We start from the raw sequence: 13,189 nt of genomic DNA, 5'->3' as shown, positions 1-13,189 counted from the left end.
ATTTCTTTAGACAAAGACTGTGACTCATTTGTCATTTTCTTCCAAGTTCCAAGAAATGCCTGGATGTGAAAATATTTTTTTCTTTTTTAAAACATTTTCTTTTAATTAAATGGATTCATACCTTTTTTCCAAGAGCCACCTCCACCCCCAGCCTGGCATGGTGTCATTTCCTTAAATTTTTTATCACTTTCTTATTAAATGCACACTCACAACTTACAACTATTTGAGATAAATATACATGTATCATATTTTGCCTTGTACTAAACTTACTATTGAGTACACATAATTAATTATCAAACATGAATTTTTAGCATAAAATCTTGCACCTACTAGTCACACATTGAGTTGTTCTTTAAAAATTAATAGAAAGGAGTAAATAAGACATTCCCTCTTTTTTGCTACCAAATTTCACCATTCACTTGGGAAAATTGGTGTAGATTGATGTAAAAAGCTTTTGAGTAGCAGTGGCACTCTGCAGTTGTCTACACATATATAGGACATTAATAAGTCAGGTGTGTGAAACTCAATGAAAGCCAATATTAGCAAATATGTCTGTTAAATATATTTCATTTAAAATTTTCTTCAGATAATTTCTCATCAAACTACAAAGATAAGCACAGAAGCTTATTATCCATTTTGGAAAAACAGATGCCATAAAAAGCAAGAACAGAGGAGTACAGCAATTTTGTTAAATATGACATCTAGCAAAGAATATTCCATCTGGGATCTAATTATCAAAAGATTATGAGATATAAGACTTCTAGAGCACTCTGCCAGAGTGTTTCTTAATAAGTGAGAACAAGAAAAAAAAAGAACAAATTCTCCCCATTTTAAAAAACACTAGTTATTTCTTAACTATTAAGAAAAGGAAGAAAAATAGATGAATTATAATTTGATTCAGATTTTATGTTCTAACACTGAACTTCTCTTGTTGAAAAATGTTAAGACTCTCTTTAAAACTTACAATGTTTTTACTAAAAAACAGACAAAAAACTCTTTCTCAACATGCCAATAATGTATCTCTGTGAGTTCTCTAAGGCCTGTCACACCTAAAACAATCAGTGGAAACTTGTAACACTTCAATATAAGTTTATTATCCTTGAAAGTAGCCTAGAATGTGAGTTGAAAATAATAAGCTTCTTGGAAAAATGTATTTTATTTTACTGATACAGGGTTGAAAACATGAGAAGACCCTTGAGAAACTTCATATCATGCTAATAGAGGCAATGAAGGGCAGAGGTTACAGGTGTAGACACTAGATCCCCACTAAGAAGGTTCTTACCTGAGATTGATAGACACCAGGGTTAGTCATGAACCTCCCTGTATCACATCCTCTATATCCTATAAAATAAGAATACCACTACCTCATGGGACTTTTTGCAGGGTTAGACGGGTAGGAGACACAGTTCAGATGGTAGCAATGACCCTTTTAGTACATGGCCATGCTTTGGAATAGAGGCCATCAGGTGAACTGTGGACCTCAGCAGCATGGTTTAAACCCAACGTTTAAGCTGTTTATTCAGACAGTTAATCATTTCAGAGGAAACAGTGATCAAGATGCATCGCATATTCTGATGTTTTGGTTTTAATGACAAAATGACAAACTTTTATACAACCTCTGGAGAGGTCTCTAAGAAATGCATACTGACCTTATCAGTGTATCTTTGCAGGTTAAGAATTACTAAGACAAGACTCTCTCCTCATCTCAGAACCAACATAACAAGAGCAAAGACATTTATATTTTAATACCAGTGGATCTATCACAGGGAAAAGTGCTACCTGCATGCTCTGTTGGTAGGTTAAAAACAATTAATACTTTCTTCCTAAAAACATATTATACTGCTCAGGTTTCCAGATGAGTATATAACATGTTTAATCCATAAAAAATGGAACTATTATATACCAGCAATAATATTACGTGTTTCTATTTTATAGCTTTTTTTAAGTACCTTATATTTTATACACATTGACCAGTAAGCCATTATTTAATATTTTATATGAAAATTTATGAGGCAAAATTCTAATAAAATAAAAATGATTAGTATTTTATTCTGAAAGATAATATATATATATATATATATATACACTATAATTTCATTCTATTTGCTTATTTATCTTTTTCTTATAAAAGTTCTTTTAAGGGATACAACAAAGATACATAGAATAGAGCAAGAGAACTAATTAGTTGACAGAAAATTTTACTAAAAATTTTGACTTTGTACATATGTTTCCCTCATCCTGGTAAATTCTTTGCCTTACTTTTACCTTTACCTTCAGGTTCTAGTTGAGGCTGAGTAACTTGCATTATAACAGGCACCACATACATATCTAAACTAGAAATTAACTTTCTTGATGGAAGCTCTACCACCTGACAGTTAACAACAAATAAATAAATAAATAAATAAATAAATAAATAAATAAAACTCACAACACAATGGAAAACTAAATTTCTAATAAAATATCCTTTCAGAATTTGGAAGGAGTTTCCAGTAATTATAATTATCAACACAGTGGGGCTGAGTTGGAAATTGAGAAATATATCAATACCTTCCTTATGGCATGCCCAATTTTTAGGTCAAAATGAAGGCTCCATGCTTGGTCTGCATGAAATAGAAAAGTAACAGCCATCTCCCTTTCAGGATGATGCCACTGTTTAAGGTAGACAGATGCACTGCTGCTTCAACCCTCATTTTCATCATGGTAACACATTGAGTTACACATTATAAAGGCATATTATTTCTAATAAACACCACTCTTTTTGGCAGAAACAAGAAGAAATCTGTTGGCAAAGCATGCTAGGAGTTTTAATTTTGAAGACACTTCATTAGTTAAAAGTGATGGAGAACGAGGCTGTTGGCGAAGAAGCCTTATACCTTCGTCTACTAGAATAAAAGCGCAACGCTGTATTACATAAGACGAAAGTCTACTGGACTTAGGGGTTTTCTGCTGCATTTTAGCCACCACTGTAGCTATAAATCTCAGAAAAAGATTCAATCGTCATCCCAGTGTCATTCAGAAAAGCTACTAAATTATTAAGTAATCATACCATAGATGCCAAAATTACAGCCAATATACTAATCAATTTAATTCCTATATACTAGTTGCAAACAATCTTAAATTTAAAAATGCAATTTATAGCAACCTCAAATCCATGATATACTTGTCAATAAATTAACACAATATTTTTAAGACCTGCACGCTGAAAATAGCAAATTATTGTGACGAGGAATTGAAAACCTAAAAAAAAGAAAAAAATATATGCGCTATCTTTCCTGTATTGAAAGACAATACTTTAAAGACATTTACTCTTGGGGCACCTGGGTGCCTCAGATGGTTAAGCCTCTGACTTCTTAGGCTTAGGTCATGATCTCAGGGTTTGTGAGTTCCAGCCCCCCATCAGGCTCTCTGCTGTCAGCACAGAGCCCGCTTCATATCTTCTGTCCCTCTCTATCTCTCTGCCTATCCTCCACTCATGCTACGTCTCTGTAAAATATTTTTTAAAAAATTAATTTAAAAAATAGACATTTACTCTTTAAATTGCTCTATATTTTCAATACAATCATATTTTTTATCTGAATATTCTGTGGAGACTGGCCAGCTGATTCTACAATTTACATGGAAATCCAAAGGACTGAGAGCAGCTAATAAAATTTTGAAAATAAAGAGCAAATATTGAGTACTCAAACTAATTTCAAGACTTTAAAATCTACAATAGTCAAAACAATATGGTATGGATATGGACAGACATTTACATCAAAGGAGTAGAAGAGGGTCCAGAAATATATCCACACACATCTGTGGTCAATTGATTTTCAACAGAATAAAGGTAATCAATACAGAAAAAATATTCTTTTCAATGAAGAGTTTTGGACTGTCTGGGTTTTCAGTTTAGGATGGCCCGCAGTTTTTCTCAGTTCGGATAGGGTTATGCATATTGGCAGCAATGCCACAGAAATGGAGCTGTGCTCTTCTCATGGCATCCTATGAGTATAGTGTCAGTACATCTTCCCACCTGGATCAATTGGTGTGAATAGTGTCTGCCTGAATTTAGTCACTATAAAGTTGTACATGTTTGCCTTTAACAAGTACCTTTCAGGGAGATACTTTAAGGCTATGTGAATATTCCATTTCTCATCACACTTCTTCCAATTAATTTTAACATCCATCCATCTTGCCTGTAACATATTACTGCAGGGTTTTCCTTATGGTGATTTTATTAACCTCATTACTTCCATATTTAATAATTAGAGTTTATTTTAGGGAAAAGAGATTCTTCCCCATTTTTTATTTATATAAGGATAACTAAATGGTGTTTATCTTATAAGTAAGAACCTAATATTATAATTATTAATTTTTTGATCCTATTATTCCAGCTTCGGCCATTGGAAACTTCCAGGTTGATTCCTGTATCTTTTCAACATGCCCCCATCATTTCTGAGCACTTTCTTACTTGCTGGCCCCATAAGATGTTTCAGGTTCATGGTGGACTTGCCCTGCCCTAGGACTGAAACTAAGTGTTTCTTCAAAGAATCATGGCACTTAACTGGATTATGGTGTTAACAAATACAACCAGGGTCCTACATTTATTTATTGCTGCTGAGGTATCACTGCATTTAGTCTCAGCAGGTAAAACTAGGGCATATATGTATGTATGCTAACACATATTTATACATCTATTTTATCTTGGTAATTAATATTTATATATTAAAAAACAGACAAACCTGTATTCATACCAGTACTGCCAATACCAATGTAACTCCACAAGGTTTATTCTACTCTTCCATCTTTCCACTTGTTCCCTGGCAGTGGGAAAACTGGCTCTCATTAGCCATAATACATTTTCTTAATAATTTAATCATAGTTGGGGCACCTGGGTGGCTCAGTCGGTTAAGCACCCGACTTCGGCTCAGGTCATGATCCCACAGTCCGTGAGTTCGAGCCCCTGTGCTGACAGCTCGGAGCCTGGAGCCTGCTTCAGATTCTGTGTCTCCCTCTCTCTCTGCCCCTCCCTGCTCATGCTCTGTCTCTCTCTGTCTTAAAAATTAAAAAATTAAAAAAATTTAAAAAATTTAAAAAAATAATTTAATCATAGTATACACATAAACTGGTTTCAGATGTGCTCATATCCCTGTGAGAATCATATTTACTAACTACAGTACATATTGTTTTGGGTTCATTTTCCTCTGACTTTACAATATTCAGTAAAAATATTTTCCAACATCACTTTTTCCTTCCCAACCCTTTGAATATAATGATGTTACTCATTTACAAGATTGACTTGTGTGTTACAGAGTTCATTCCATTTGGGCTTCCTCCATAAACTGGTTAATTTTCATTATTTACTTTGGGATATATGACACAATACCATGGTTGTAACAACCAGAGATATAAAGAAGAAACTCCAAGAAGTGTCTCCACCTTCTCACGTCTGTTATCTCATTCTTGTTTCTCCACTATTTCCATCCATCCCTGAGAACTCTCTGTAGGTAATTAATATTTAAAGTTTCTGATATTTTTCTTGCATTCTTCTGAACAATATCACTCATACTACTTTGTAGTTTTCAGTGTATAGATTTTGTGTTTCGTGTGTCAAATTTTTATTTCTAAGTTCTTTTATGCTATTATAAATAGAACACTTAAAAATTTGTCTTTAGATTTTTTGTTTATAATAGAGAAAGACAATTGATATTTTGTATATCAATCTGTATTTTTATAAATATACATGATCTTAAAATCATCTAAAATTCTAGTAGCTATTTTATAGATGCCTTAGTAGTATCTACTTTCATAATTATATCACCTGCAAATAAAGTTTTATTTCTCCTTTCCAACCTGTCTTTTCCTTTTTTGCCTTACCATACCACCTGAGATTTCTAGTAAATCATGGCACAGAATTGGTACAGGTGCAAACACTTGTTTTATGAAATCTCTGGATTGTGTTTTTTTCTTTTAAATATTACTGGCTTTAGTAAATAATTATCTTGCCTGGATTTCAAATATGAAATATCTTCCCCAATAATGTAAAACTACAGATACCTACTGTTTTTTGTTTATTTGTTTAAGACTAGCCCTCCTAGATGTCTCTCCTGTGTCTATATTGTTTACCAGTCAGTAATTTCGGCAGTGATTATGCAAAACATTAATGCCAATAAGGCTTCCAACATACATCCTCTGAGTTGATTGTGGGTTGAGGGTCACATTCAATAGTTCAACAAGTTTGCAAATTTCCTCAAGCTTCCAATTTTCTCTATGTTATCTGGGGTCTCCACCCTATATCCAGTTACTAGTTAGCCAGAGATATATAGAGAATTTATTAACTCACTTTCTATGGCCCTTCCAAAATAATGTTTTAGCTGCTCTATCAGACACACTGAAATGAGCCTATCCCCTCCAGCCAGAAAGAGGGCATGTTTCTGAACCTGAGCTGGGAGTAAGGTAGCAAACTGAGAAATCATCAAGACAAGAAAGCCACAAACATCTCACCAGAAGTTTTCATATGTAATTGCTTCTCAACTTCTTGTCACCATTGGTTGATTTCTAGTGCACTGATTTTTTTTTTAATTGTGTCCAGTTTTACACTTCTTTTGAGGGATTTGCTCCACTTCCTCACACTTCCACTATTTTTAAATCAAAGAATTGTGTTCATTAATAGATAACAATAAGAGAATAAAGAGAAGATATGTGCAACATATCCAACCAAGGACTTACTCAAATGTAGTTCTGCCTAATATGGTGGGACCACAAGAAAGAGAATAGTTGTAACATTACAGCCCCACTCATGATGTCCCTGAAGGATAATGGAGAAGAGAAATCTTTTCTGTGTGCAGATATCTGACAAATAATCTGGTGTTGATGTTAAATTTGCCTTTAAGACAAAATGACTAGAAGTACAGATTTATACTGGTTCATTTTCTAGGTGGTAACTATATTATTCAGGGTTCTCTAGAAAAACAGAACAAATAAAATGGGTGTGTGTGTATGTGAAACACACAGATACATATATGGAGAGAAAGAGAGAGATTTATTTAAGGAATTGGCTCACTAGATTATGAAAGTTGACAAGTCCAACATATGTAGGGAGAGTGGACAGGTTGGATTCCCAGAAAGAGTTAATTTTTCAAAATTGAGAGAAGGTCAGTTTTTGTTCTTTAAAGGCCTTCAATTCATTGGATAAGGCCCACCCATGTTACAAAGGGAACTACTTCCCTCAAAATCATATTTAACCTATTTAATGTTAATCTTATCCAAAATAACTCCCTCACAGAAATATCCAAAATAATGTTTTTCCAAATATCTGGGTACTATGGCCTAGCCAAATAGATGCACAAAAATTAACTCTTACAATAAGAGACACATAAGTGACGTAACTGAAAATTTGGTAACAATTAGGTCTGAGGAAGAGATATTTTGATAGATTTTTAAGAATGAGTAAGTAGCAAGGTATTTACACCCATATAAATACACTCAAACTGGCAACCCTGCAGAGGTAGGTGTTGATAATCTTAGAAACAAGATGAGCCCGAAGACAGCAGCATAGGCAAACAGCAGTCAAAAGTGGCAAGTTTATTAAATTGAAATTCTTCATAACAGAAGAAGGAATGTTTATCCTCAGTGGACTAAACATTTTGTGTAGTTTTAGGGGGTTTCCAGATTGCTCTTGAGAACCACCTTCTTTAATGCTTCTGACTGACTTCATTGGTCACTTGCAAAGTGTTGTGTAAACCTCTCCTTTCCTGTATTGAAGTCCTTATACTTAAAATAAATAGCCCTGCCTTTAATTTTTTTTCCTCTTATGTGTCCTTTTCCTGTACTTTTCTTTTTTATATAGTAGTTATTTATTTATTTAGAGAGAGACAGCACATGTGCGCAAGGAGGGGGAGGAACAGAGAGAGAGAGAGAAGGAGAGAGAATCCCAAGCAGGCTCCTCGCTGTCAGTACAGAGCCTGACTCAGAGTTTGATCTCACAAACTGCAAGATCATGACCTGAGCTGAAATGAAGAGTCCGATGCTTAACCATCTGACCACCCAGGTGCCCTTCTGTACTTTTCTTAAACTTTCTGCATTGGAGGCATCTCTGCCAAATGAGGAGAATGTGAAAGGAAGGTGACATAGCTGGTCCTGTCTGTAAGCCATCAGTATCCATAGTCTTCTAAAGAATTTTGGTCAAGACCTCAAATGTTTTCTAAATAATTCTCTAATTTTATTGAAAATTTTAGGCCTTTCTCTTAATTACAGAAGATTTAGAAGAACTTTAATTAAAAAAAAAAAGCTTCAGTGGGGCTATATTCAACTGTATGACTTCTTGTGTAATCATTGTTTTTTTCACCAGACACGAATATTTGTTTTTGCCATACAGCTAGATAGATACAGTTTGCAACTAGGGGTAATTTTGCCCTCCAGAGGAAAATTTAGCAATGTCTAGAGATAGTTTTAATTGTCAGAATTAAGGGTAAAAGGGTTGTGCTACTGGCATATAGTAGGTAGAGGACACAAATGCTGTTAAACATCATACAGTGCAAAGGACAGCCTCAAGACAAAGCATTCTCCTGTCCAAAATGTCCATAGTACTTAGGTAGAGAAATCATAACCTAGATTCTTACAAGGATGATATAATTATTCCTAATTTAGAGATAATTAAACTAAGGTTCAGTGAAGATAACTTATGATCTACAGTTATACAACTACTAAATAAAATAATCAGACTTTTGTTCTTTTCACTACATGGATTACATCTAAACCAACTATTAAGGAAGGTTGTTTTTGCCAGCTGCTAAGTGAGAAAATTTCAGAAATGCCAGACTTCACACTATATTTAAAGTGCAAAGGATAAGAAACAACTTGTGCTGCAACCTTTGAAAACTACATGTAGTCTTGCCCATAAAAATGCTTTCTTGCCAGTGATACAGAATAATTTTCACTTTCAGACCTATTTTTCTGAACAGAATTATCTGGTTCAGTGTAGAAATACCCTGCATAAGTAAATGAATGTATTTTGTGACACAATTTTATCCTTGGAAACTACACTTTATATCATTCTCATGTGTCCTACAAATTAATGATAATCGTTTTGTAATGATCACTCTAAAATTAGTAACATGTCTATACATATTTTCTAGATATTCCATATATATTCTTGTAATGAGCTGAATTGTGTCTCCCCAAATTTCATATGGTACAGTCTTTAATCCCTAGTACCTCAGATTATGACTGCATTTGGAGATGGGCCATTAAAGAGGTAATTAACTTATACTCAAGTCATTAGGGTGGGCCCTGATCCAATTCAACTTATGTCATGGTAAGAGTAGGCTGGGACATAGAGACACAGAGGAAAGCCCCTGTGAGGAGACAGAAAGAAGAGGGCTGTCTATTGGAGGAGAGAAGCATCAGAAGAAACCAACCTGCTGAAGCCTTGATCTAGGACCTCTAGCCTCCAGAACTATGAGAAATAAATTTCTGTTGCTTAAGCCACCTATTTTGTGACTTTATTATGGCAAACCTAGCAAATTAATCCACTCCCCAACAACACTTTACAGATCCATTTATACTTTAGATGCAATACGTGACTATTAGCACATTCCCAAATAATCCTACATAATTTTCCTCACTCTCATAATCATTGTCTCCCATTCACAAAACCCCAGCATGTTGTCTGTTGCCAACTAACACCAGCAACATTGGAAAATGGCAAAATCGGTAACCATCAGACATGTTTCTGTGCTAGTTGACCCTTAGGTCAAAGACAAGCAGATGTTTAAATGAAGGTGGAAAGAGTAATTTTTCCTAATAATTAGCAATAATCAGTATAAAACCTCAAAGAAAAATGACTCTGTGACTCAAGACAGGCTCTGGAATTAATATACCACCCTCTAAGTGGCAAATGATCACTAATACTTGTTCTACCAAAAATATCTTTTCTTCATCAGTATCTTTGTCTTTTAAGATTTATTAAAAGAGTGAAATGGACTTTTGAACTATTACAAACAAAGGATAACCTCTAGGCTATTAGAACTAAAGAGTATCTTTTTGTTTTACGAAAGTGGTTTTTTGAAAACTTTAATTCTAATAGGATTTTCTTTTTTTTTCTAAAATTTAATTAGTAAGACAGCATTTTATGACTGATACATTTACTGTATCTAGTACTTTTTGAAAACAAATTAAAAAGTTTAGACAAAGTAACTTCTAGTCACATAGAATGTTTAAAATAAACCAAGTGATAACTTTAGAATGACAATTAAATACTAGTTGCATGAATTTTCTTGGTATGTTTTAGGTTAGAGCTTATGTGCTTTCTATAAAAAAAAAAAAAATGCTTCCTGAGTTTGAGTAATATACCAGCTCATGATTGTGAAATGAGTCAAATTGTTGCTAAACCAAAATTAGAAAGCTATCAAATATACTTTGGAATAATATGACAAAACATCACTTAATCTGGCATAAGCAAAAACTGGTATAAGAAAACACATTAATACTGGACAAAACTCATAGTATATCTAAAAACTAATTTTATTCAGAGACTTACATATGTCCAAAGTCTTTATGTGACACCGTCCAAAAAACTGCCTAAGTTTTCCACAAAATCTTGCTATTTCCACAAGCTCATTTTAAACTCTCATTCAGTATATATTCAGTATCTGCCAACAATTTCTCCTCCCTGTAAGAGGGTAATTGCATGTGATTTTAGATGGTATTAACATTCAACACTCTACTGTATTCTTTTTACTCATTTCCTTCTCCTAAGATACAGTATTCAGGCCTCCCAAGTGTCAACACTTGACCTCGTCCAAGTCAGATTTAAAACATGTCTTCCACAACAACAAACATACCCACCCCTATTTTCACAATTTCAGTCACTTTTTGCCTGGTTATATTTTCTACTTCTGTAACTTCTCTATTGCCTCTCAAATTCCTTCTCATTTTTGTAACTGATACCACAAGACACTTAAGGCCAAGTTTTCTCTCATAAGTCAAATACAGTCTAACATTTTTTTTTTGAGAGAGAGAAAGAGAAAGAGAAAGAGAAAGAGAAAGAGAAAGAGAAAGAGAAAGAATCGTAAGCAGGCGCAACATCCAACATGGAGCCCAATTCAGGATTCGATCTCACCACCATGAGATCATGACTTGAGCTGAAATCCAGAGTCAGACACTCAATCAAGACAGCAGTCCATTTGCCCCATCTAACATTAAATTTCATACATTTGTGGTATCAGAAATAATTTTAAACTCAAAACATTCGTGCCATGAAAAGAATAAAAATGGCATAAATTCTCCTCCATTACAAATACTAACTAAAGACTATAAAAATATAGCCATGCCAACCACCATAATTATAACGTTTTTAGTATAAGTATTTCAGAATTTCACTAATCTGATTATACAATACTTGGTACCTAAAAATACTTTAAAGCTTATTAAAAACAAATGAAAAGGCTACTTGTTTCAGCTTATACGGTATTAATGAAGTAGGAATGAGCATTGTTTCCATCTCGACAGAAGGAAAAAGCTAGAGAAACAAAAATTAACGATTTTCATTTAACCAGTCAAGGAACTGGAGTTACAGGGAAAATAATAAAGAATCCAACATGTACAGCCATGATGACTGGTGATTTCCAAGTATTAAGTCCGTTTGCATAAGGAATCAACCTGAAAGTGAGCCCTTCTTCAGAGCCACTCCAGAGAACAAATCCAAACTGGAGGGGCTTCTTGCCCAAAACTCAGTGACTGGTGAGTACAATCATGTGGCCTTCTAGGAGTCTACCTGCAGCCACATGAACACCCTCCACCAAAGGCCATAGGCCAACCTGCCACTTCTCCCTGGCCTTACTCCATGCCATCGATGAGGTTGTCTTCAAGTACATCTGTGAGACCTGCACGATCCAGGCAGGTTGGAACTGTGTCAGCATGGAGCTAGCCCTTCCCAAGGGACCTGTCAGCTATCCAAGCACATCTCTTTCCTATTTCAGGGAACAGATCTAGCTTATCAATCCCTACATGGGCAAAGAGTCCAGAACTTCATGGTGCTGATGTTTGCCACCAGGATCTTTGGCCCCAATTTGGAACTAGAGTAACATAACTCTTACCTGCAAGGTGTCTTTCAGCATTGAAGGCCACAGGGGGCTACTTCGATGCACTTGGCATCATCCTACCCGTGACGCAGAACCACCTCCTGCGGATGCTGTATGTGGCAGCCATGAAGAAGCCTGGCTCCACCAACTCAGAGGACCTCCGCAATGAGAAAGTCAAAGTGTGGAAACGTATCTCAGAAGTACTGGAGAACAGTGCGGTCCTGTACACGTGTGTGGGGAACCCCACGGAGAGATGAGGCCATCAAAGGGTACTTGGACGACTCCACAGTGCACCGTGGGTTCACCATCTCCACCTTCGCCATGTAGAGAACAAAGAGGTAGGACGGGGTGTCGTTTTCCCACCCTGTGGCAGACTCCCCAGTGAGCACAAGGCTGAAGGGCGGCAGCAGTTCCAAAAGGTAGCCTACAACAGCTTCTAGCAGCACTACAAGCCCAGGGAGGCCACACACATCAAAACGATGAAGAAAAAAGCCGAGCAGGTTCTTTCAAACCCGAGGAGTAGGAGCTGGACCTGACTTTCGGCAGGAACCGGAAGAGCCCGAACGCGCCTGAACCCTCCTCCTGAACGGCGTCTGTAGGCCCCTCCTGCCCCCCCCCCCCCCGTGATGTTCTTTACGTGCAGTGAATCGCTCCGGAGGCCGGCGAGTCTTCACGCCACTGCCGCACAAGGTCGCAAAAGCAGCCCCGGCCCCTCGCCTACATTTTTGGCAGCCGAGGCCTGCAAACAGAGGCTGGTGGACGGCTGGGCTTTCAGTACTCGGACACCTCCAGGTAAGTTCATGTGCACAAGTTTCCCTGCCCCCTCGTTGTATTTGTCTGTCTGTGTCCTTCTTACTTTCCTACCTCCAAACCCCACTTTGAGAAGACTTCAGGACCATGGGTCTCAGCCTCATATTCTCAGCCCCTAGCCAACCCTCTCTGCCCCTTGCAGCTGCTGCCCAAGTCCAATTACATTCCTCAACTACTAAGCACTGAGATTGGTGCCAAGACTGCCCTGCCGGCTCAGCCTGAGCCAGTCTTTGCCCAGGGGACTAAGCCCCAATGGAAGGAAAAAGAAAAGAAGCCCCTCCGTCTATCCCGGGCTCCTCGGCCTAGAACAGGATGAA

General features: G+C 36.4%; 1 pseudogene; it reads left to right on the top strand.

The window, feature by feature from the left end:
* Positions 1-9,169: 9,169 nt before the first annotated feature.
* Positions 9,170-12,389, top strand: LOC124521184 (glucose-6-phosphate 1-dehydrogenase-like; annotated as a pseudogene).
* The last annotated feature ends 800 nt before the right edge of the window (positions 12,390-13,189 follow it).

Source organism: Lynx rufus, unplaced genomic scaffold, assembly GCF_022079265.1.
Source record: "Lynx rufus isolate CCGP_SWC_20201006 ecotype Redwood Valley unplaced genomic scaffold, mLynRuf1.p SCAF_3, whole genome shotgun sequence".
NCBI lineage: Eukaryota > Metazoa > Chordata > Mammalia > Carnivora > Felidae > Lynx > Lynx rufus.
This window is presented reverse-complemented; position numbering and strand designations above follow the sequence as displayed.